At 42.3% G+C, this 23,680-nt stretch overlaps 1 protein-coding gene and 2 long non-coding RNA genes across 6 annotated transcripts in view; 1 reads left to right on the top strand and 2 right to left on the bottom strand.

Annotated features, from left to right (window-relative positions):
- Window positions 1–23,680, bottom strand: part of STOX2 (storkhead box 2) — a 226,542-nt gene that overhangs the window by 45,785 nt on the left and 157,077 nt on the right. The gene's annotated exons all lie outside the window — the stretch shown is intronic.
- LOC121039660 (uncharacterized) lies at window positions 159–19,049 on the bottom strand. Its single transcript, XR_005794907.1, has 3 exons — window positions 19,038–19,049; window positions 14,382–14,386; window positions 159–1,266 (listed from the first exon to the last, which is right to left on the bottom strand). It is a non-coding gene; the product is annotated as an uncharacterized LOC121039660 (long non-coding RNA).
- Window positions 12,125–22,555, top strand: LOC121039659 (uncharacterized). The gene is made up of 3 exons (XR_005794906.1): window positions 12,125–12,162; window positions 21,279–21,283; window positions 21,908–22,555. It is a non-coding gene; the product is annotated as an uncharacterized LOC121039659 (long non-coding RNA).

Here is a 23,680-nt window from a genome sequence, read left to right as displayed (position 1 = left end):
TAAATTGTTGAATTTATGTACACAGACTTGTTTGTGGTATTCACCTACTTTTTAATGTCTGTGAGATCTGTAGTGATATAGCTTCTTTCACTCCTAGTATTGACAATTTGCATCTTGTTTCCTGGTCAATTTGGCTAGAGATTTATCAATTTCATTGCTTTTTTTTGAAACACCAGTTTCTGACTTCATTGGCTCTATTAATTTTGTTTTGAAATTCCTTGACATCTACACTTTATTGTTTTTCTTTCCTTCTGCTTGCTTTGGATTTATTTGGCTCTCCTCTTTCTAGCTCCTTCAGGTGAAAGCTTAGATTGTTCATTACAGATCTTTTCTTCTTTTCTAACCTAAGCACTTAATCTATATATCTCCCTCTAAGCCCCGCTTTGTCTGCTTCATATGAATTGTGGTATGTTGTATTTTCATTTTTGCTCACCTCAAAATACTTTCTACTTTTCCTGAGACTTCCTCTTTGATCCATGGATTACTTAGAAGCAGTTCTTTAATTTCCTAGCATTTGGGGATTTATCAGTTACCTGTCTGTTGTTGATTTCTAGCTAAATTCCATTACGGTAAAATAACACACTTTGAACTATTTCAACTCTTTTAACTGCTTTTAGATATGTTTTATGTTTCAGGATATCATCTATCTTTGTGAATGATCTCTGAGGATTTCAAAGCAACGTCTATTCTGCTATTTTGAGGAGGAATGCTTTATAAATGTCATTTGGATCTAGTTGGTTAATGGTATTGTTCAGTTTTTCTACATTCTTACTGGTTTTCCACTTACTTATTCTATCAATTACTGCAAGAGCCATGCTGAAGTCCCCAACCAACTATAATCACCCATTTCTCTTTTCGGTTCTGTTTTGTCTCATGTACTTTGAAGCTCTGTTGTCAGGTACATACACTGTTAATATACTCTTTTTAGGAGACAGTTTTTTTTTTTGGTGAGATTATTTACCATGAGATCTATCTTCTTAACACAGATGTTTAAGTGTACGATGCGGTTTTGTTATCCAGAGGCACGATGTTGTCCATCAGATCTCTAGAACTTATTCATCTTGCAAAACTAAAATTTCATAATTTCATTGATTAGCAACTCCCCATTTTCTCCTGTCCCCCAAGTCCCTGGCAGACATCATTCTATTTTTTTGCCCCTATGAATTTGCGTTTTAGATATAGTAAGTAGAATCCTGCAGTATTCATCCTTCTATGACTAGCTTATGGGACTTAGCATAGTGTCCTCAAGGCTCATCCACGTTGTTGCTTATTGTAGGACAGCTTGCTTTTTTAAGGCTGAATAATATTCTATTATATGTATATACCACATTTTATCCATTCGTCTGTCAATGGACATTTGGGTTGTTTCACCTCTTGCCTATAGTGAATAGTGTTGCAAGGAACATGAGAGTGCTCATACTTCTTCAAGATCCTGCTTTCAGTTCTTTTGAATAAATAAGAAGTGGAATTTCTGGATCATATGGTAGTTCTATTTTTAATTTTTTGAGGAAATTTTACATTGTTTTCAATAGTGGCTGCACCATTTTTCATCCCCACCTACAGAGTACAAGATTTCCAATTTCTCTACATCCTCACCAGCACTTGTTTCTTTCTTCTCTTTTTTTCTTTCTTCTTTTTCTCTTTTTCTCTTTCTTTTTCTTTCCTTCCTTCCTTCCTTCCTTCCTTCCTTCCTTCCTTCCTTCCTTCTCTCTCTCTCTCTCTCTGATGATTAATCATGTTGAGCATCTTTTCATATACCTGTTGGCCACTCATATATCTTCTTTGGAGAAATGTCTATTCAAGTCCTTAGCCCATTTCCAATTCAGGTTATTAGTTGTTTGTTTTTGCTACTGAGTTATAGGAGTTCCTTGTGTGTTTTAGAAATTAACCTGTTCTTGAATATATGGTTTATAAATATTTTCTCCCATTCCAGAAGTTGCCCTTTTACTTGACTGTTTTTTCTTGCTGTGCAGAAGTATTTTAGTTTGATGTAGTCCAACCTACCTAATTTTGTTTTTGTTGCCTGTGCTTCTGGTGTCATATCCAATGACAATCACTGAAGTCACTGAAATCATTAAGTGATAATCATTAAAATAACTGCCAAGACTAATGTCATGAAGTTTCCCCTGTTTTCTTCCAAAAGTGTTACAGTTTTGGGTCTTACATTTAAATCTTTATTCCATTTTGAGTTGATTTTTGTGTATGGGAGAAGAGGTACATACACTTTTTATGTCATCTTGGTGAACTTACGCAATTCTTTTTGCGTAACGATCCTCGTTATCCCCGATAATTTTCCTTGCTCTGAAGTCTGTTTTTTCTGACATTGATATGGCAAGTCCAGTTTTCTTTCGATTAGTGGTTACGTAGTAAGTCTTTTAACCTCTTACATTCAACCTACTCATCTCATTACATTTAAATTGTATTATTTGTAGACAACCTATCCCTTGGTATTTTTTTAAAGTCCATTCTGACAATATCTGTTATTTATTTGGTATGTTAAAACATTTATTTTTTTCATTTTTTTTACACTTGATCTTAGCCAAAAGGCCGAGAAGCGATTTTCATTTTTTTTAATGTTTATTTATTTTTGAGACAGAGAGAGACAGAGCCTGAATGGGGGGAGGGTCAGAGAGAGAGGGAGACACAGAATCCGAAGCAGGCTCCAGGCTCTGAGCTGTCGGCACAGAGCCTGACGCAGGGCTCAAACTCATGGACCATGAGATCGTGACCTGAGCTGAAGTCGGATGCTTAACCGACTGAGCCACCCAGGCGCCCCTGTTAAATCATTTATATTGAATGTAGTTTGTTTAAATGTTGCAATTTAGATATACCACTTTTTATGCTTCTACCCACATTTTGTTCCTGTTTTTCTTTCTTATTTTCTTTGGATTATTTGAGTATTTTTTACTATTCTATTTTAATTTATCTATTGAGTTTTTATTAATTTCTATGTATAGTGTTTTTGGTTGTTACTCTAAACATTTCAGTATATACATCTAGCTTTTCACAGTCTGTTTTAGAATTAATATTTTACTACATCAAGTGAGAAATCTTACCATGATACTGGTTCCTTGACCTTCTTCTTTTATGTTATAGTTGTTATATATATTACAGCTATACATACTGAGAAGTTCATTAGTGTTACATTTGTTTTGTCATTACACATAGTTCACAGAACTCGAGAGAAAAATAGTTAATTATATTTAACCAGATATTTATCATCATTATTTTTCTTTCATTCCTGATGTTCCAAAATTTCCTCTGGCATTTTCTGTCCATCAGTATTTCTTTTAGAGCAGGTCTCTGGCAGCGAATTTTTTTGTTTTCTTTTATCTGAAAATGTCATTATTCCATCTTCATATCTGAAGGATATGTTCACTGGGTATTTTAAAAATAAGTATCATTCTGGCCTTGGTGGCTTCTAATGAAGAATCTGCAGTCATTCAACTTGTTATTTTATAATATGTTATGTATCATTTTTTTCTTTAGTTGCTTTCAAGATTTTTTTCCTCTTTAATCTTCAGCAGCTTATGATGTATCCAGGAATGGATTTTTTTGAGTTTATCCTATTTAGTAGGATTTGCTGGTCTTCCTGAATATGAAAGTTTATGTCTTACCAAATTTAGGAAGTTTTCAACCATTATTTCTTCAAATATTTTTTTTCAAATCACACCAGACCTCTGATGACAAAAATGTCAGACATTTTTAGTACTGCCCTATATAACCTGAGACTGTTTATTTTTTCTTTCAATCTTTTATTCCCTGTTGTTGAGATTTCCATTGATCTATCTTTAAATCCACTGACTTTTCAATTATCTCCTTTCTGGATTGAGCTCATCCATAAATTTAAAAATTTTTAACTTTGGTTATTATATATTTCAATTCTAAAATATTTGATTATACATTATATCCTCTCTCTCCTTACACTCTGTTCTTTTTTTTAAGAGAGAGAGAGAGAGAGAGAGAGAGAGAGAGAGCACGCGCACACACACACGTGAGTAGGGAAGGGCCAGAGGGCGAGGGAGAGAGAGAATCTTAAGCAGGCCTATGCAGGGCTTAATCCCATGACTGTGATATCATGACCTGAGCTGAAATCAAGAGTTGGATGCTCAGCCAACAGAGCCACCCCCTTTCTATTCTTTTCAAGAGTGTTTACCCATACTTTTTGAACCATTCATTATAATAGATGATTTAAAGTCTCTGTCTACTAATTGCAACACGTGACACTTTAGCACTGGCAACTGCCCACTGTCCCTTACCATACAAATTGAGATTATCCTAGTTCTTCATATACACTGAGTAATTTTGAGTAATGTTGGTTATTATGTTATGAGACTCTGAGTCTTTAAATCCTTAGGAAAAAGCTGATTTTCCTTTTAAGGGAGGTGATCGACATGGTAAGTTCAGGCTGTAATTTCCAAAGCACCTCTGCTAGCTGTGATTTGAATGTCCGTGTTCTCAAAGCTTTTGCAATGCTATCTGCATCTGTCCACTGTGTGTTCCATTCAGTGGAATCATCCAGTCCATATGTCAGATATCAAAGTGTTCAGAATGCTGCTTAGGGTCCGGATCCACACTTGCACAGCTTGGAAGTGAACCCACGAGTTCATACAGGATTTTATGTGCTATCTCTCTTGAGCTCCCTCCTCTAGGTGATCTGTTCAACACTTCCAAGTTCCCTGGGATCCTTCTTCCAGAAGGCTGGGGCTTTAGTTTCCCTGCTCAAGCATCTACTTCTAGCTACTGTCTCAATCAGTCTGGTGCCGAATTACAGGAGTACAACTGGAGGGAGAAAAAGTAATGGGAATTCACCCCCATACTCGTGGGACCATGCTTCCCCTCATTGGAGAGGATTTCTCTATCTTTACAGTTTGAGATGACTGCCCAAACCGACGGCTGCTCTCTCCCTGAAGGATGACGAGAAGTTGGACAGCAGAGAAAGAAATAAGAAGAAACAAAACAGTGACTTCCCTCACTCATCTGCATGTAGGAGTCCACTTTTCTTCTCCTCAGGCCAGAAAGTGAGGACTTCCTTTGAAGATCGTCCTGTCCACACCAGTGTGCTCTACTGGGTTTTGGGTCACCTTCGGGTCTATGCCATGTGATACCAGGGAAGACAAAAAAAAAAAAAAAAAAAAAAGGAAACTCATCCAATCTGGTGGTACCTCAAATTCTGGTCTCCTTCCCCAATCTGCCTGATCCCGTTTCTTGTTAGAGTCCTCAGTCTTCTTTGCAAACTTCACAGCTACATATGGTAGGAAAGACAGGGTGGAGTATGCTTATCCGTCTTACAAGTGGAATCTTCTTTTTATTGTAATTCCTTTTTTTTGTTTTTACATAAACATAATAAATAAACAAGCGCCGTTGGTAACAGAAGCAAACGTTAACTTGGGTCTTTGTTTTCCTTTTATACAAATGTCCTTTTATTTTAGGATGTATTTAAGTAGCTTTTTTTTTTTTAATTTTTAAATTTTAGCTGCCCAACGGTTCTCCTTCAGCTTATCCATTTCTCACACACTAAGCCCCTCCCCCTTTCCCACCTTGGGGATAGTGGTATAGGCAGACACGGTTGACTAAGATCGGCTTCCTTTTTTGAGGCCCCGGTCTCTTGGCACAATGTTTGCTTCGGAGCCACTACAGAGAAGCTAATGTGATTGACATGAGCGCCACTGTCCCATTCTCTGCGTCCAGCCTCCGGCACAAGGACTAATGAGCTTTGTCGTCAGTGTTAGATGGATCGGGAGCAATGAGGCACCCACACTCCCCGCGAGCCAGATCATTAGCATCAAATGTCATTATTGCCTTCTTTGCTCCCCTTTTGACCCGCTCTCTTCTATCCACACCACACACAGAGTGGTAACAGGTGCTTCAAAGACTCCCTCCTTAGCGGTGACCGAGGCCGTCACGACTGAGAGGAGAAACCAGTGTGGCCTGAGACTTTTACTCAGGTAAGTTCGCTCCTCCTCCTTTCCCTTCAGACGGCTGGCGTCTGTGGTCCCCGAGGCACATGTCACCCAATTTGTTCAGGACGTGGGCACGATGAGCCGCTGTCCTCTACTGACGCAAAGCCTTCTGAGGAGAGCAGAACTCTCAAACGTGGCATCGCGGCCACGCACTCCCATCCCTAAGTCACTCTGCCCCCGGATTCCAGTGGCCTCCTCCCTGGAGGGTATTTACAAGGGCTCTGCGAAGACGATGTTCGTGCCACACGTACCGCTCAGCGTGCCGGAGCTGGGCCAGTCCAGGGCCGACAGGCCAGCGAATGCCCGGGGAGCAGGAATCGTCGGTGGGCAGCACGGGGAGTGGGCGAGGGATATTTATCCTTCTACGCCGCGCGGAGCATCCGCTACAAGTCGTATCTGCAGCCTGAGAGCATCTGCTAGAAGAGGTTTACGTGTAATGGGCAAACTTTCCTACGCAGCCCAAATGAGGATTTCAATCCGGCTACTGGCAGCAGCACTGCGGTGGGGGTGCGCGTGGGGGAGCGGCCACTCCTCGGCCACACTGCCACGTGGGGCTGCCCCCTTGCTGTCGGTGGGGAGCCACCCGTTGTCCTCCAGCTACGAGGTGACTGCCCTTCCTTCTGCGTGACGCCTCCGTGACACGTGAAGGGTACACGTAAGCCAGGGTCTGGTGGGGGGCGGTGATGTGACCTGGGTCAGGGAACGAGGCCCAGGGGTCCCCCCCCCCCCCCCGCCGCGCACAGCGTGACAAGCATGCTGGTGCCTTCCGCACATTGCGGGGGCCCTGTGGGGCTTCCCCGCCCAGCTGAGAAAGCACCGCTTTCTTGTCCATCACTTAAACTGAGCTACCAGTGTGGACACCTGTGACAGGTACTCACACAGCAAACGCCCCTGGAGATGTCAGAAATACTACACTCAATACCAATGTTCGTCGGTTAAGCGTCCCACTTCTGCTCAGGTCATGATCTCACAGTTCGTGGGTTCGAGCCCCGCGCGCCCCCCCCCACCCCCCCACCCCCGCTCGTGTGCTCGCAAGCACTCTCGCTTTCAAAAATAGACAAATTTAAAAAAATTACCAATGTTTCTTGAAATAATGACAAATTGAGAAGTGAGTAAAATCTGGGGCGCCTGGGTGGCTCCGTGGGTTGAGCACCTGACTCTTGGCTTCAGATCAGGTCATGATCTCACGGGTTTGGGAGTTCGGCCCACCTATCAGGCTCTGTGCTGGAGTTCCCTCTCTCCCTCTTTCTCTGCTCCTCTCCCATTTGCGCTGTCTCTGCCTCTCTCAAAATAAATAAATAAACTTAAAAATAAATTTAAAATAAACACATAACTTTAAAAAAGTGAGTAAAATCTGATTTCTAACTCAGGCAAAAAATTCAGCTGAAACTTCACCCCCAAAGGATTATAGAGAACAAGAGAACTGACAAGGCATAGAGTGTTGTTGCACAGTCTACCTGGAGAGGAGAAGGTGACTGATCAGCTCCCTTATACTCGGGTTTGCTTAGAGGTCTAGACCCAAATCAATAGTTTCCACGGCAGCAGACAATACATTTACCATCTAAAAACTATAAACCCTGCAAATGATAAAGCCAGCATTCATTCACCAGAAGTACGAATCAAACTAATTGACAAAGTAAATGTCTCTGAATATTAAGCTGTTAATATAAAATAATTCTAAATTCATGAAATCTATCAACAAAAGTTACCTATAACCTTCTTTATAATAAAAGAATGATGGTGGTGGGGGGCGCCTGAGTGGTTCAGGCAGTTGAGTATCCGACTCCAGCTCAGGTCAAGATCTCAAAGCTTCGTGAGTTCGAGCCCTGCATCAGGCTCTCTGCTGTCAGCACAGAACCGGCTTTGGATCCTCTGTCCCCCTCTCTCTTCGCCCCTCCCCTGCTTGCGTTCTCTCTTTCTCAAAGAAAAAATAAACATTAAAAAAAAAAAGTATCATGGTACGTTTTTGCTTCCACATTTTACCTTTTATTCTCTTTTCTTGCTGATAAATAACTGCCAATTCAAGTTTTTTAAATTTTATTATCTTTTTGGTTGTTTGTTTTTCTAGAAGTAACACATACATTGATGAAAGAGGCTATACTCTTAATGATCTGTTCAGATTAGGAAAAATTTTCTGTTAACTTTAAAAAAATCAGCATGGATTCCACATTCATATTTTGAAGTGATACAGAGTCGCGGTCTCATAGGAATAGCAAAACCATCCTGTTTAAAGTTCCACACCCTATAAAACCCCTTTTTGAGACCAAATGACTGAGAAAGAAATTATTTCCATTGTGATACTATGTAATATTCCTTTATGCTAAAATGTAACCTATTCTTGCCTATATATCTTAAAGTCATACTATTTAGTCATTGTAAGTATTTAAATTTTCACCTTCTTGTGTTACATTATTTACCTTTTTTTTTTTTTTTTTTTTGAGAGAGAGCACACGTGGAGGAGGGGGACATAGGATCCAAAGCGGGCTCTGTGCTGACAGCAGTAAGCCCAATGAAGGACTCAAACCCACGAACTGTGAGATCATGACCTGAGCCGAGGTCGGACACTCAACTGACTGAGCCATCCAGGCACGCCCCCCCCCTCCTTGTTTTAGTACCTTTTATCCCTTCTAGCCTCATCCCCTCCCAAGTCCAACCTAGCCTCAAGAAAGAAAAAAAGATCCCCTGGCAACAAAGATCCTTTTGGTAAACTGGCTTGGGGACACAAAATGGTCTGGGAAAAGTGTTTGTCTTTTCAGCACTTGGTTTAAGAGGCAGGATCTCTGTCTCCCAAGCTGTGCAGGCTGATGGTTACCTGGGAGCCAGAAAATGACAGTGGGACCAGTACTTTCCAAATTCTGGACCTATTATTTCATCAGTCCCCAATGAAAGAAGGAAAAATTAGGACAACACAGAATTTTCACCAAGATAACTCTACTTGATTAAAAACCTGTTTTTGACCATGATAACGTTTGATGCTTTTTTAAAAGCACTTCCTGGCTGGAACTGAAAGGTGGTAATCTTATTTTGGTCCACACAGACTTTATTGAAATGCTTTTGGTCTGTGAAGTCCAGATCCTGAGACCCCTTGGATTAGATTTCAGATGGGAGGGAGGGAGGAAGGCACAGGTATCTACAATCCTGACATATCCTGAAACCATTCCAACTCATGGGTGATCCCCAGGATTTGGAAACCAAAGTGTTACTGACCTTGATATCTTTGGGATAAAGGAGGTATTGTTTTTAGCTATATAACCAATGTGTGCTAATGAATTTTTTTAAGTGGACCGCCTCACTGTTTTTCCTTAAGCTTTGTCTTCTTCATTCTGTTTTTCTCCTACTTTTTAAAAAACAGGGTTTTCAGGGCACCGAGGTGGCACAGTTGGTTAAGGGTCAGACTCTTGATTTCAGCTCAGGTCATGATCTACAGTTTGAGAGTTCGAGCCTCATCTCGAGCTCTGCGCTGACAGCACAGACAGCTGGCTGTGGGATTCTCTCTCTTCTTCCCTCCCCTACGCTCTCTCCCTCTCTAAACAAACAAATAAGCAAAAAAAAAAAATGGGTATTTCATATTTCTATCTGCAAGATTAACATTACTAAGTCCCTGGTTTATACATTTTAACGTTCTGTACTTTTTTTGGCACTATTTTGTAATCTGAAAGTGATCTTTTTCATCCAATACAACGTAATGACTTTCCTTCTTAGCTTATTGCCATTTTCACCATATCTTACAATCCAACTATGTCTGATTTTACGAAACTAAAACAAAGCAAACACGATTCCAGCATTAGGAAAATCAACAAATTCGGTCAGGGACCCCGTGGGTCCCAAACACCCAACTGTCAGGTCTGGACAACATGTAGTATGTGTTTCAGTGTCTTCGCCTCCACCCTCACTCACCCTTAAGGACACCAGATATGGTCAATGTTCCCTTTCTTCCTCCTGCACCATTTAACCGTCTCATAATGCCACTTGCCGTAAGCATCTTCACAACCCCTCCCCTTTAACAATTTCCCTCTCGTCGACAATGCCCACCCAGCACCTGACAATATTTCTCCCTTCCCTCCTCCTACTGATAATAATGCCCACACTTATTGCGTGCCTATATGTGCCAAGCATTACCAAGGGGCTTTACCTGTGTCCTTTCATTTATTTGTCACTGGAACATGATAAGACCGATGCCATTATCTCCATTTGATGGATGAACACCAGGAGAATTTGGTAACTTGCTTGGGGTCACAGTCAATACACAGCTTTCAGGACAGATAATCATAACAATTATGATATTGATAGAGTTATATCCAGAGGAAGGGGAAAAAAAGGTCTGAAGCAGAACCTGACAAAGTCAAGAACAATTCGCTTCTTTTAATAGCCCTCGAAAGTAGAGATTAGAAGATGAAGTCACAATTTCCGCGTGTATCCTAGGTCATGGCCTCTAATTACAGACTTACGCACTCAGGGTGAAGATAGTTAAAAGCTATTTCTAATTCAACATTTCTGGGGTAGTATCTTCCATTTTCCACAGCCATCTGTAGCACTTTTATTTCATGGAAATAAACACTGTGTGGTTTGGCCTGAGTACATAACCACCACTGAGCAGAGCTTCTGGGGAAAGTGCATTACGGGAAGGCTGCAGTGTGATGAAATGGCAAGGTCTCCCATTGACTCCAGAGACCCATCAGTCTGTCAATCAAATGCAGAAGAGCCGCATTAGACGGCTGTAGCTCTTTCCAGCTTCGGCTTTTCAGTTCCAAACGGTTGACTTTATCAATTTCTTTGGGGAAACGAGTCATGTGTAAATCATTAAAAGACAATCTGGATTCTAAATTCACATCTAGGGTCTGAGACTCCCCCGGCTGCTTCAAGAAAGGAGTGTTTGCAAGGGCTCCAACCTTCACCCCCCTCTCTTCCGCAGCCATATCCCCAGCAGAGGCACCCCCATCCACTATCCGGATTGTAACCCCCAGCTTCACACAGCTGAGAAGGGGCCAAACCTCCCTCTCTGGTCCTAAAACTTTCCCCTGACTTCCAGACCCACCTCTCACTTCTCTCCTTACCAGACAACTCCGTCTACATGTCCCCAGTGCCTTGAACTCCACCTGTCCAAAACGAAATTTGTTATCCTTCCCATAAGTACTGCAACCTCTTTGATGTCTGAGTTTGGATTACAGCACCATCATGGATGCAGACACGTGACCCATGAATGTCAGATTCCTGTCTTTTCCTCACTGACCACCCCCACCCCCCATAATCTAAAGAGTCAACAAAGCCAGTCTACTCCCTGCCTGGTTGTCTCTAAATCTGTTCCCTTTCTTCTGCTTTGCTGTTAGCCAGTCTCTGCCTCTCTGGACCACCTGCAAAGCCTGCTGCTATTTCTCGAACTACCAGAATACTCTTCATGTCTGATGCTCCTGTATTTATGTACCTTGGTTTCATCACCTTGAAAATTGGAATGTAACCAACATCAAATGCTCTAACTGTGTGGATAACAATTACATCCCTATTTTCAAGCTAATAAAACCAAGAATGTTATACAAATACAAGTGATAAAATTTTCTTATCATATCAGAAAGATATTCCTCTAGAACAACTTATCTGCGTTGAAGAACAAATCATTTTTCTCCTATCCCAGCAGGAAAGAGATCCCATTAAGGTTAAAATAATTTGATCATTGCAGCAGTTCAACGCAAACAGGAGAGAGAGATACTGGCATATACTGGGTACCTACCACATGACAGGTACGAGATGCCAGGTACTTTTTGTAAGTTGCCAAAATTAATACAACCCTGTAATAAAGGAATAACCCCCATTTCAAGGGATAACACTAAGTAATTTGTTCTGTCTCAGAGCACTAAGTGGTATATCCAGGATCCAAATGTCACTCTGTGCAGTATCCCAGCCCACGCACTTGCCATCATCTGGCAACCCACCTCACCAAGAAAACGCTGAGGCTCACAGGGGCAAGGAATGATTAAAAGATTCACACACAGGGGCGCCTGGGTGGCTCAGTCGGTTGAGCGTCTGACTTCGGCTCAGGTCATGATCTCGCAGTTCACGAGTTCGAGCCCTGCGTCGGGCACTGTACTGGAGTCTGCTTTGGATCCTGTGTCTCCCTCTCTCTCTCTCTGCCCCTCCCCCGCTCACACTGGGTCTCTCTCTCTCTCTCTTTCTCTCTCTCAAAAATAAACATTAAAAAAAAAGAGTTACATACATGGTATCATTGCTTTCATCTAAATTCAACCATAATATTTTTTTGGGTCAAAATTTCAGATTTCAAGGAATACAAAACCTTTATGTTGACTGAAAGAGGAACTAGGTAAAGATGAGAAACATGAGTTGATGATACGAAAATTCAACTGGCAACACAGCTCAGATTTCATAGAACCCTTCTATTGCCTGGGTCTAAGGCCCGGGGTAATTTTTCCATAGAAAACCCCACCAATTTTTTAACTAGGTAAGATAGCTGGATCAGTATCTATCCTATACTTAGTACTGGGTTACGTACTATGGGCACAAAGAAAAACAAAGCCATGATACTGGTGAACTATCAATTCACCAAGAGAGGCATGAGATCATTGAGAAAGGCAACGTTTGCTATTCCGGCATTATGACATTGATATTACACACGACCCATCGTATATTCAATCTAAACAAAACAGTTCCGTATACAAAAGGATTCGACATATTAAAACCACACAAATGTATAAATTATGCCATAACAAGGGAGATTCTACAGCATAAAGATCTGAAAAGTAGTCCTTTCTAAACATACCATTTGAGTATTAATGAGAAATTCATATGAAGAACGAACTGATTCGCAAAGCTTATTCTCTAAAGCAGACATTCTCCCTGATGTACTTTTCAATGCTATTAACTCAACTAGAAAACCCTTTCTTTGTGAAGGGAAGACAAGGACATTTCTTACCAGCCCCTATTTCAATTTTTAAATTCTGAATTAGCACACTATGCATTTGTAAGGTTTTATCATATTAGAAATAATATAACACCTTAAAATGGAAGAAATCAACATTTGACATGGAATTCACTTTTACAACAAGTTGTACCGCTTACAAAAACTATTTTAATGGCACTTTATTAATGAAGTTATTAAGTGTTATATAAATGCAACCTTTTTATTTAAAGATCTTTTAAAATGTTTATTTATTGAGAGAGAGAGAGAGAGAGAGAGGCAGAGAGAGAGAGAGAGAGAGAGAGAGAGAGAGAGGGAGGGAGAACAAGCAGGGGAGGGGCAGTGAGAGAGGGAGACAGAGAATCCCAAGCAAGCTCCGCACTAACAGCGTAGAGCCTGATGCGGGGCTCAAACCCATCAACAGTGAGATCATGAGCTGAGCTGAAATTGAGAATCAGACACTTAACCGACTGAGCCAGCCAGGTGCCCCCAAATGCAACTTTTTGATGTTATAATAAAGTCCATGACAATAGAGACCACATTTTTCTCAACCGGGGGTACCAGCTACTCCTTCCTCCTCGTGTTTCCATGCGAAGGAACTTTCCTTAGAATAAAGACCCAGGTGTGTGCCTCAGTCCCCACCATTCCTGCCCCAGGAGGCACTGACTTTTGTGACTGATAAATATGGCAGAAGGATCACGGAAGGAATGAAGAACAATTAGAATTTTGTCTAATCACAAAGCATTAATACTTCTGTATTCTACTTTTCAGAGACCCTCATTTTACTCTCCTCGTTTAAAGTTATGCTTTTCCAACAAAAGCTTACTTCTACTACTCAATAAGCCCCATTTTATAAGCTTGCTGGGTGTGTGATTCATTTGTAAAGTGCGAATCTTTTAAGAAAAGTTATCTTTTAATCCCCTGAATCCCTCAAATTATCTAAAAGCATATTTTGCCCCCTTTGGGCTTCTGCAAAGGGTCCTATTTTTGCAACTTTACAAGCCATCAATATCATCAATCGCCCTTATTTTTTAGCAAAGCCCCTTGCTAAGCTACGAGCTTCATTCGATACCATTAGAGATGAAAGTTAAGCACTGCAATACCGTACCTGCCCCTAATCTCTATGCATCGGGCTCCGCATCAATCAGAAGTCGTTTATTGTGGAACCTGTCACAGGACATAATGACTCGTGCTAGTTGAGACCTGAACTCCCCTCTTCCAGAGGGCTTTTGAACTAGTAAACAGCTTATGAAACAGTACCTTAAGCAAAAAGTTCCCTTACTCTTTATTTCACTTCATCTTTAACAGGTTAATCTTGTATGTGTTCGAGGCTCTAAAATGACTTAATCATAATTTTGCAGCATCATAATCTGATTCACAGAGACGCACTACATCACCTAAATAAGAGAGATTAGGATTTTACAACTTGATTAAGAGAAACAAGTTAGCATAGACAGTCGCACAATATTAAAGGAAAGATCTTTTATAGCCTGCAAGATAACAAAGGTGACAAATCCTGCCGATAACAACTGGACTGTGTTACAGAGCAGCCAATCTTATGAACACTCTGAATCATTAATGAACCTTAAAACTGTTTAAGTTAGCCAGGCATGCTGAGATTTGGAACTACACAATTAACTTATCCCCAGAGAAACGAAGGTAGCAAAACATCACATTTTGCTCAGAGGAAAAAGTCCCTGGCTTATCAACAGGTGGGTTTTCCTTGCACTGTTCAGGGGGTCACTGCGCCCTGCTTTGTTTTAGACAAAGGACTCCAGCCCATTTCCAGGGCCTCCCCATTCACGAAGTCCAGTGGAAAGTCACAAGCTAAGATCCAACGGGTGCCACAAGGACAGTATTTGAACCAGCCACTTAAAACCTAGATACACTATCACATTTATTTATCCCTGATTCTGTTTATAGTCTTTGCTTACAACCATACAGACGAGCGAAATGAAAGCAGGCTTTAAGTTCTTTAAAGGACTAAAGAAAGCGTGGTTTGCAGCAGGAGCAGAGCCTGACCGACTCCTGCTACGTGGCCTTGTATTCCATGGACTGTGACGCCCGGGCCGGAGAATTGCCCGGTTCCAACCACATGCCCGTGGCCTGCCCTCAAATAAAGCAAGGGAGCTGGCAGAGTTTCCTGTTTTGTGCAGCAGCAGAAACCGTTCAAACCATTATTGCCAGAGGTATCTTCATTCTTTGTTTATCCATTTAAAGGCTTATAAATTTTTATGAACTCTTTGCAAGGTAAATTACAACAGGGTGGTGATATGACAGCCCGATGAGCTCGGTCCGAAAGCTAGCTCCCATGCTTTTTCCACGCGTGACATGACGAAGCAGGTCAACCACTCGGCTTCCCCCGCAAGCTGAACACAGCATTGGAGATGCTGTCCTAACCTTTCCAGGGTAACCGTTTATGAACGTGAGAAAACATTCTCCAACCACCTGAGAGACCCTGGCACGAATCCAAGTTACTGTATCATCACAGAGGACCCACATTTAGGGTTTGGCTCTTGTGTCTCTGTCACATCAGCACCTTGATGTATTTGTTTCGCAAACCCGCACACAAACGTTACCAGATCTCTGAATCTGTAAATACAGCTTCCCTTTAGAGCTTTAAATTTAAACTGTCAAACCATTATTCAGCAGATAATTTTGGAGCGCTAGGATATTACGTCCAATTAATGAAAACCTATATAAGATCAGGATTAGGATATAAAGCAGCCAACTTCAAGGAATCTAAAATGAACTGAACCCTCCTGACCAAGCAAATCCGACGACACTCTTTACACCCTCCTTTATATCTATCAAAAGACTTATCATTATAAATAAAAGACTCTACAAGGTAATCAACACCGAAATATTCTCTAGAAACGAACAAGTTTGCTTACCCAACACAAATGCACTTTAATACCTCATTTATCCATCAATAGATATTGTCACTGATGCCAGCAATCAAAAGAAATGTTGACTCTAAGCAGAATGACTAATATGGAGGGTTATCTCTTTTTTTAGAATACGCGTGAGATTCTATATGCAACATATACACGTGTTAAGTTATCTATAACGTACACATGCACGTATAAAAGAATGAATAAAAGCAGCTGTAAAACTTCTTAACACGTTATAGTCCGTAATTAACGCAAATAGGAATGAAAACACTCTAGACTGCAGTCTTTTGGAGGCAGGAGCTCATAATCCCCAAAGATTCAGAAGCATTACCTCATTGCAGCCTTGAGACAAGCTGAGCATTCACTCTAGGTCTTACCCAGCATCCTCCGGTTCACACAAAGACAACAGAGGCGTGACCAATCACATTGTGGCTAGCAGGCACTGTTTCAAAGCCCTCTCCCAATATTACCCATTGACATGCTCCCTGGCAGCCTGCTGAACTTGTCGCCATGGCAACACATCCCAGCTGCTCACCGAGGCTTGTTATATTACTTTTCCTTTTCACCACTCACTTAGCTAATTAAAAATTTAGGACTATGTTTCGCATGTTGGACGCAAATTGAAACAATGCAGCGTCCTTCTTCTCTTTTCCTTTCTTCTTCTTCTTCTTCTTCTCCTCCTCCTCCTCCTTCTTCTTCTCCTTCTTCTTTCTTTTTTTTTTTTTTTTTTCCAACGGAGCTTTAAAAAATGCTGGGAAAAGCGATTTGAAGGACACTCCCATGAAGTCCCAATATAACCAATCAATAGAGAGACTGCATGTAGCTCGAGCCAGATGGAATTTGTCGCTAACCAAACCAGGAGCATCGCTAAAGCTGTTCTTCCTGTTTGGAAATATATAAGCCAGTTCAGCAGAGATGATTTACGTTGAAATAGTCACATCATTCTCGGTCAAAACGTTCTTTAAATATTTTTTGTTTCGCACGATTCTGATCGGAAGCAGCTTTACCCATAATTCCACAATGCAAGCAGAGTAAATAAATAAATAAAGCGCCGAGAAAAAGATCCTGTAAAAACTGCCAGTATGGCAAGTGCTAAAAAGGGGTTCCAGCAGAAGGCATGTCTGTGGACCTGTCATATGTTTTAGATTTGACCACTGAAACGTACCCCTGGTGGGGACAAGAGCGGCAGGTCTGCAGTCGAAAACCCATGGGAAGAAGATGCCAGTTTTTGTTTACCGAAGCACAGACGAATAAATGAAACCTCCCAAACGGGTTCACGGATGGCGGCTGCCTCACATCTATCGCCTTTTTGAAAACTCCCCTTGCACCTCGAGTGATACCTTGTGGCTGGAGTTGATCCTAGAGACATTAGGATTCTACAGCAAAAAGTTCTCGTGCTTTTCTTTTTTCTTTTCAGCTTTCCACACTTAACGTGTTTAATAGAGTCGAAGGAAAATTAAAATCTGAAACGAGGTTCACTGTGAAAAAGCAGAGATAACAGACATCAAAGTGGTTTTAAAAATCCAAGGGTTTACAGTTTATGGGGAAAGCCTGTACTAGTTTCAATTAAACGAGAAAACCAAGATATCAAAAAACAGGCTTGGAGCAGGCTGGGCTGCCGCTTCCTCCCAGGTAGGTCTGCTAATTTTCCCGTCGGAAGTCAGCCACAGCTGCCTGACTCATGGCCTTCTGTCCTCAAACACAGGGCAAACCCATAAGCAGACAGACAGGTCGTATTCTTCCCGGTGTCCCCACCCTCCCCCCTCATCTCTGAATTTTCACAGCTACCACCGAAGACCACTGAAAAGAAGTCCCACCCACGGAGATCGTTAGAAATGTCAGAGAAGCCGTACAGAATTCTAATTTGTCTGTGAGGGATATGGGAGCAACGCCGGCCTAGGAGAGCGAAGGAGAGGTGATTGGCAGGGCTATTTGGGGTATTAGAGGTAAATACTGTTTCCTCTGTCCCCGACTTCCCACTTCAAGTAAGCAGGAGATAGCAAACAAATGAGGCTGGTCTCCGTTAAACATGGGAGGCTGTGAACAGTACTTCCTGACTCCCATAGGGCGACAGTAAGAGCACGAGGAAGAAAAGAACGACAGGAGAGATGAAACCATCGAACAATTCTGGAAGCTGGAAAAACAGATGGATGAGAGGTAGCTGAATGAAGACAGTAAAGAAAGTTTAAATATACATATAAGAGGAAGAGCGAACCGCGGATGGTAGTGTGGGCAGAGTAATTCGGAAATGATGTTGTGTGTATGGTGAGATGAGAAAGTGAGTAAATACAACGTGGGAGAAGGAGTATACACATTCACCGGTGGGGGGCGGGGGGAGGAGAGGAAGAGTCCCATTTCCTAGCTCTGTCACCGTGCCACCCCAACAGCAGCGAACTCACACGGCACTCATGATCTTGGGTTCTAAATACCATTCCCCACTGAAAGAGAAAAGGATTCTTAGAGAAAGGATTGATCTTGGGCGCCTGGGTGGCTCAGTCGGTTGAGCGCCCGACTTCGGCTCAGGTCATGATCTCACAGTTTGTGAGTTGGAGCCCCACGTCGGGCTCTGTGCTGATAGCTTGGAGCCTGGAGCCTGCTTCGGATTCTGTCTCCCTCTCTCTCTCTGCCCCTTTCCTCCTCGTGCTCTGTCTCTCTCTGTTTCTCAAAAACAAATAAAAGAAATGATTGATCCCAGGTCTGAGGCAAGAAACACACAAGTGAACGAGGAACATCTTTCTGTGCCAGAAAGCAAGAGAAGGCCCCAAACCTGATGGGGACACTTCAAAAGACTCAGGAACCAAACTGAAGGGGTTTCCCTGGCCAAATCAGGAACAAGTTGAACATCAAATAGCGTGTAGGCAAAATACTATACAACACACTGAACAGAAAGGAAGCCATGAGTACATTGTGATACCGAAACAAACACGCCGATACAGGGTGTGCGGAAAACAATAAAGCTTTTCTGTGTTCACAAACGAACACCAATTCATAACCCCAGACGAACCTCGAGAGTTAGAATCTGCATTGGTAACCACCATCGAAATCAAAGTGATGCAAGCAATAATTACCGATGCATGATCAAAATATGGGGTAAAACGCTGTTGGAGAACAAGCCCTTCATACAGTCTCAACGCACCAACAGACAGATTACTTCTTAATTACAAAAGGAAGAAGACAATGGCAAAACTGGGCTGATACCATCATCACCAAGTGATCAAACGTAGCATCACCAATAAGGCAAAGAGCCAGTACATGCTTCCTAATGTTAGGCACTGAAGAGCACACAATCCAACCTATGAAATACTCTCACCAAAAAAAAGAGTTTAATCTACATCTAATCAGGAAACGATAATCAGACATACTTCAAACCGGGGAACAGCCTATAAAACAACGAGCCTATGGGGGCACCTGGGTGGCTCGGCTGGTTAAGTGTCCGACTTCTGCTCAGGTCACGATCTCACGGTTTATGGGTTCAAGCCCCATGTCGGGCTCTGTGCTGACAGCTAGGAGCCTGCTTCTGATTCTGCGTCTCTTTTTTTCTTGGCCCCTCCCCCACTTGCACTCTGTCTCTCTCTCTCTCTCTCTCTCTCTCTCTCTCTCTCAAAAACAAACATAAAAAATTTTTTGAAAAACCAGCCTGTAGTGTTCAAGAAGGTTAATGTCATAAAAGACAAAAGGAAGCTGGAAAACCGTTGTGGCTTAAAGGAGAATCACAGCATGCAACACGTGGTGCTTGATTAGAGCTTGGAACCAAAAAATAAAAAAATCCAGGGGCGCCCGGGGGGCTCATTTGGTTAAGTGTCCCACTCTGGATTTCGACTCAGATCGTGATCTCATGGTTCATGAGTTCAAGCCCTGGGTGGGGCTCCACACTTGGGATTCTCTCTCTCCCTCTCTCTCTCTGCCCCCTCCCCTGCTCTCTCTATTTTAAAATAAATAACCTTTAAAAATGAAAATAAAAATAAAAATTCAAAGAAAACAGCCATAGAGGGCATTACTAGGGTAACAGGACAAAATTAAATATGAGTTGCCCACTAGATAACAGCATTGTATCAATGTTCAACTTTCTGAATTTGGTAATTCTGGTTTCATTATATAACAGAATGTCCTTGTTTATGAGAAATGTACTCTACAAGGGAAGTATCATGATGTTTGCACTGACTCTCAAATGGTACGAAAGACAGATACATGACAGATCATGGATGGAAGGACGGACGGACAGAGAGACAGATAGATAGAATGAACAAACGTGGCAAATGTCGGTAATTAGTAAATCTAGGTGAAGGGTATACTGGTATCTATCTTACTTATTTTGCAACTTCTATGTTATAAGAAATAAATTCAAAGCTGGAGAGGGGCAAGAAATCTGGAAAGTCTCTAGAATGCAGGTATCATTAAAGGTGAGGTATAAGGGGCACCAGGGTAGCTCAGCGGGTTAAGCGTTTGACTTTGACCCAGGTCATGACCTCAAGGTTCACGAGTTCCAGCCCCATGTCGGGCTCCATGCTGACAGTGTAGAACCTGCTTGAGATTCTCTCTCTTCCACCTCTCTCTCTGTCCCTCCTCCACTCACGATTTCTCTCTCAAAATAAAAAAATAAACTTTTTTTTTTTTTTTCTTTTTAAAGGCGAGAGGCGCCTGGGTGGCTCAGCTCAGGTCATGATCTCACAGTTTATGAGTTCAAGTCCTACTTCGGGCTCTGTGCTGACAGCTCAGAGCCTGGAGCCTGCTTCAGGTTCTGTGTCTCCCTGTCTCACTCTGCCCCTCTCCTGCTCATGCCCTGTCTATCTCTCTCAAAAATAAACATTAAAAAAATTTTCTTTAAATAAGTAAATGTACATACAATACACTTCTTGGGCCCTTCGTAAAACAAAAGCTACACAGTCATCATAACCTGAACACTGACTACAGATGTATCTTTAAATTCTTACACAACTGCATTGGAAAGATCAGCGGAGAGGAAGTGAGTTTATAAGGAAAGTGAAATGTTCATTTACTCTCCCAGGAAGACAAAAGATAAAACCTAACATTAATAAATCGAGATACAGCCTTACAAGCACACTATTTAAAAACTGAATAAATACCAAAGAAACACCTAAAAGGGTTGGCAGGGATTATTACCTGTAGGAAGCAAGAATCAGAAATGATGGGGGCACAGAGGGTTGACAGGTGACAGGTATTTTTCGTCAGACTAGACGAGGAGAGCAGCAGTGTGCGAGTGTATGCGTGTGCACTTACTATAGTAGCTGTATCACTGGACTTTTTAAACTTTCTACAAAATTATCTTTGTAAAAGTAAAAATTAAGTTATAAAACCAAAACTGTGATGAGTAGCCTAGGCGCAGGTAGGGTAGAAACCAATCCATTAGTAATACCTTTTTTGAGTACCTCCTGTGGGCCCAGCACTTACTAGCTGTGTGACTTTGGGCAAAGTTTTTAACTTCCTTGTGTCTTAGTTTCCCTTACCTGTAAAATGGGTATAATAATAATACCTACCTCAGTAATAGCGGCACAGAAAAAGTGCCGAATCAAGGAAACTATTACTCATACTATTAGGAATGGGGTCCCGGTCTTGCCGCTGGGGAACAACATGAACAAAAAACAGGACCTGCCCTCGTGGCAGTAAAGTGGGCAGTGACAGGGCCAGGACACAAAGGGATAACATATGGGGCCCTACAGGAGACAAGTTCCTGTACTCCACTTCCCCTCAGCACCCTGGCATGAACGATCAGTGTTTCCAATGTGAATTCCTGAAAACACTCTTTTAAAAAAGTTGTGCGGTTGGGGTGCCTGGGTGGCTCAGTCAGTTAAGCGTCTGACTCTTCCACTCAGGTCATGATCTCGCGGTTCGTGAGTTCGAGCCCCACGTCGGGCTCTGTGCTGACAGTGCGGAGCCCGCTTGGGATTCTCTCTTTCCCCCCTCCCTGTCCCTTCCCTGGGTTGAAATCCAGTATTTCCCAAACGAATTTGACCTTGGAACTCTTTTTTATTCAAGAGGCCCGAGCGTCACAACAATGGTGCTCCAGTGAGACGTTCTGGGAGCCACGGCCTTAGATTTTGAGGCTGTCCTTTTATTCTGCTTCTCCTTTTTCACAGCCTTCTAAATTCCCTTTTCTTTTGCCGCGATTATTTTGACAAATTTAGAAGTGGTGAAAATATGATTTAATAGACAGCTCCCCTAATTAAATTCCTTTTGTGAAAAGCAATCAAATAGGTGTTGATGAGATCCGCATATACTTTTGAAAATGATCATATAGTCGATTTCAAATAACTCACACACAAGAAAAAGCTCCAGTAAGTTTTTAGAACAAAGGTAAAAGCAGTTAATAGATTCTCTACTCTTACGTTTAGAAGAATACTATGAATCATGGGTAATTTGAAAAATGAGATATGTTATGGCTTTTTAAGCATATTGTAACAAATCTGCATCACAAGGCCTCTGTGAGAAGGCTTTTTTAGAAAAAAAAGTACCAGGTGGGTTCTGCCGTTTTCCTGTTTTGAAATATGCATGACTTGGATTATTTTATATTCACTTGCTTCTCTTGCCTTTTGAGAAAACTCAAAAATACATTTTTTTTTCAGTACTACCGGCATTTTCTGAGAAAGCGCGTCTGGAAATCCGGTGTCGTTTATTTCACAGAAACCAAATCAGACCAAACAACTACTCTCACGCCTAAAATCTTCTTGAGAAGCGTCATAGGAAACGCCCTGGTCAGCTGAAAACAGCCAATCACCTAATTTTTTAAAACTGGAGAGAAGATGGTCTTCCTCCAAGTCAACAATGACCGGCCTTTCCCCAGTCTAGCTCCTCCTCCCCCACCGTCAGCCGCACCCCCCACCCCCATGCCGAAGGAAAGGGGCTTTCTGAGGTGCCTTAATATGGTCTTGCCAGTCCCCGAGGGGAGCCTTCCAGCTGCACCCTCTCTCTTCCTACTGGAACGAAACACTCTTTGTCATGGGCTGGAGGGTGCTCTACACCTTGACCCCAGCTAACAGCTCTCGGCAGCCTTTCTCCTGTCCTGTCCTCCCGCGGGACCCCGAGTTCGGAAATCAGCCCTCTCTGCGCTTTCCACAGCTGCCTGTTTACTCGTCTGGAGTCCCCGGCACCCTGGAAGTTCCTTGGGGTACCAGGAACCCTCAACGATCTAGCCGTGTGCCATTGTGCGGTTCCATCTCCCTGGGACACTGTGATCTTTTACGAACTCGGCCTAATCGGGCCACTTGCCTCATTGGGGACAGCCAGGGACTCCTGGGTCACTCGGCCTCTCCATCCTGTCTCCTCAGATGCTCCAGCCACACGGGGCCTCCCGGCTGCTTCGCTGCCTGATGCTCTGCCCCTGGGTCCTGCCGAGGCTAGATTTCATGACGGCCTCCGTGTTTGACGCTGTCGCTCTCACTAACCTGTTGGCCCACCGAGGACCTTCACTTCCCAGCAGATATCCTCAAATAATCCCTAGCACCCACACCAGCACCAGGGCCACAGTGAGCCTCCGTACATGTGTCCTGAGCATCTGAATGAATGAACGCATGAATGAAGTGTCTGGATCTACCTGCAGAAACAAAGCTAGAAGAATTTCAGCGGTAGTTACCCTTTTTATGAAACGGCAACGTAATTTAATAAGTGCAATGCAGTTAGCACATTAATCAAGTATCATAAAAATGCTGTACGATGGGGACCAGAGCATGTCTACAATGAAAATTTTGTGATTTGTAATTCAAGCTGTTAACTTTCACCGGGAGACTTCAAACCCCTCAGAGGTGCATGATGTAGGGAAAGTGGCTCAGGGAGACACGGGATGAGGCAGAACGTAAATGCCGAACACAACAAGGCATTCACATGTGAATGCACAAAATGTGAGGCATAACTTAGCTACATTTCTAAATTTCTAAGACCCTCAGCCTGAAACAACAACAAGA

Source organism: Herpailurus yagouaroundi, unplaced genomic scaffold (assembly GCF_014898765.1).
Source record: "Herpailurus yagouaroundi ecotype Mexico unplaced genomic scaffold, PumYag 181, whole genome shotgun sequence".
In the NCBI taxonomy this organism is placed as follows: Eukaryota; Metazoa; Chordata; class Mammalia; order Carnivora; family Felidae; genus Herpailurus; species Herpailurus yagouaroundi.
This window is presented reverse-complemented; position numbering and strand designations above follow the sequence as displayed.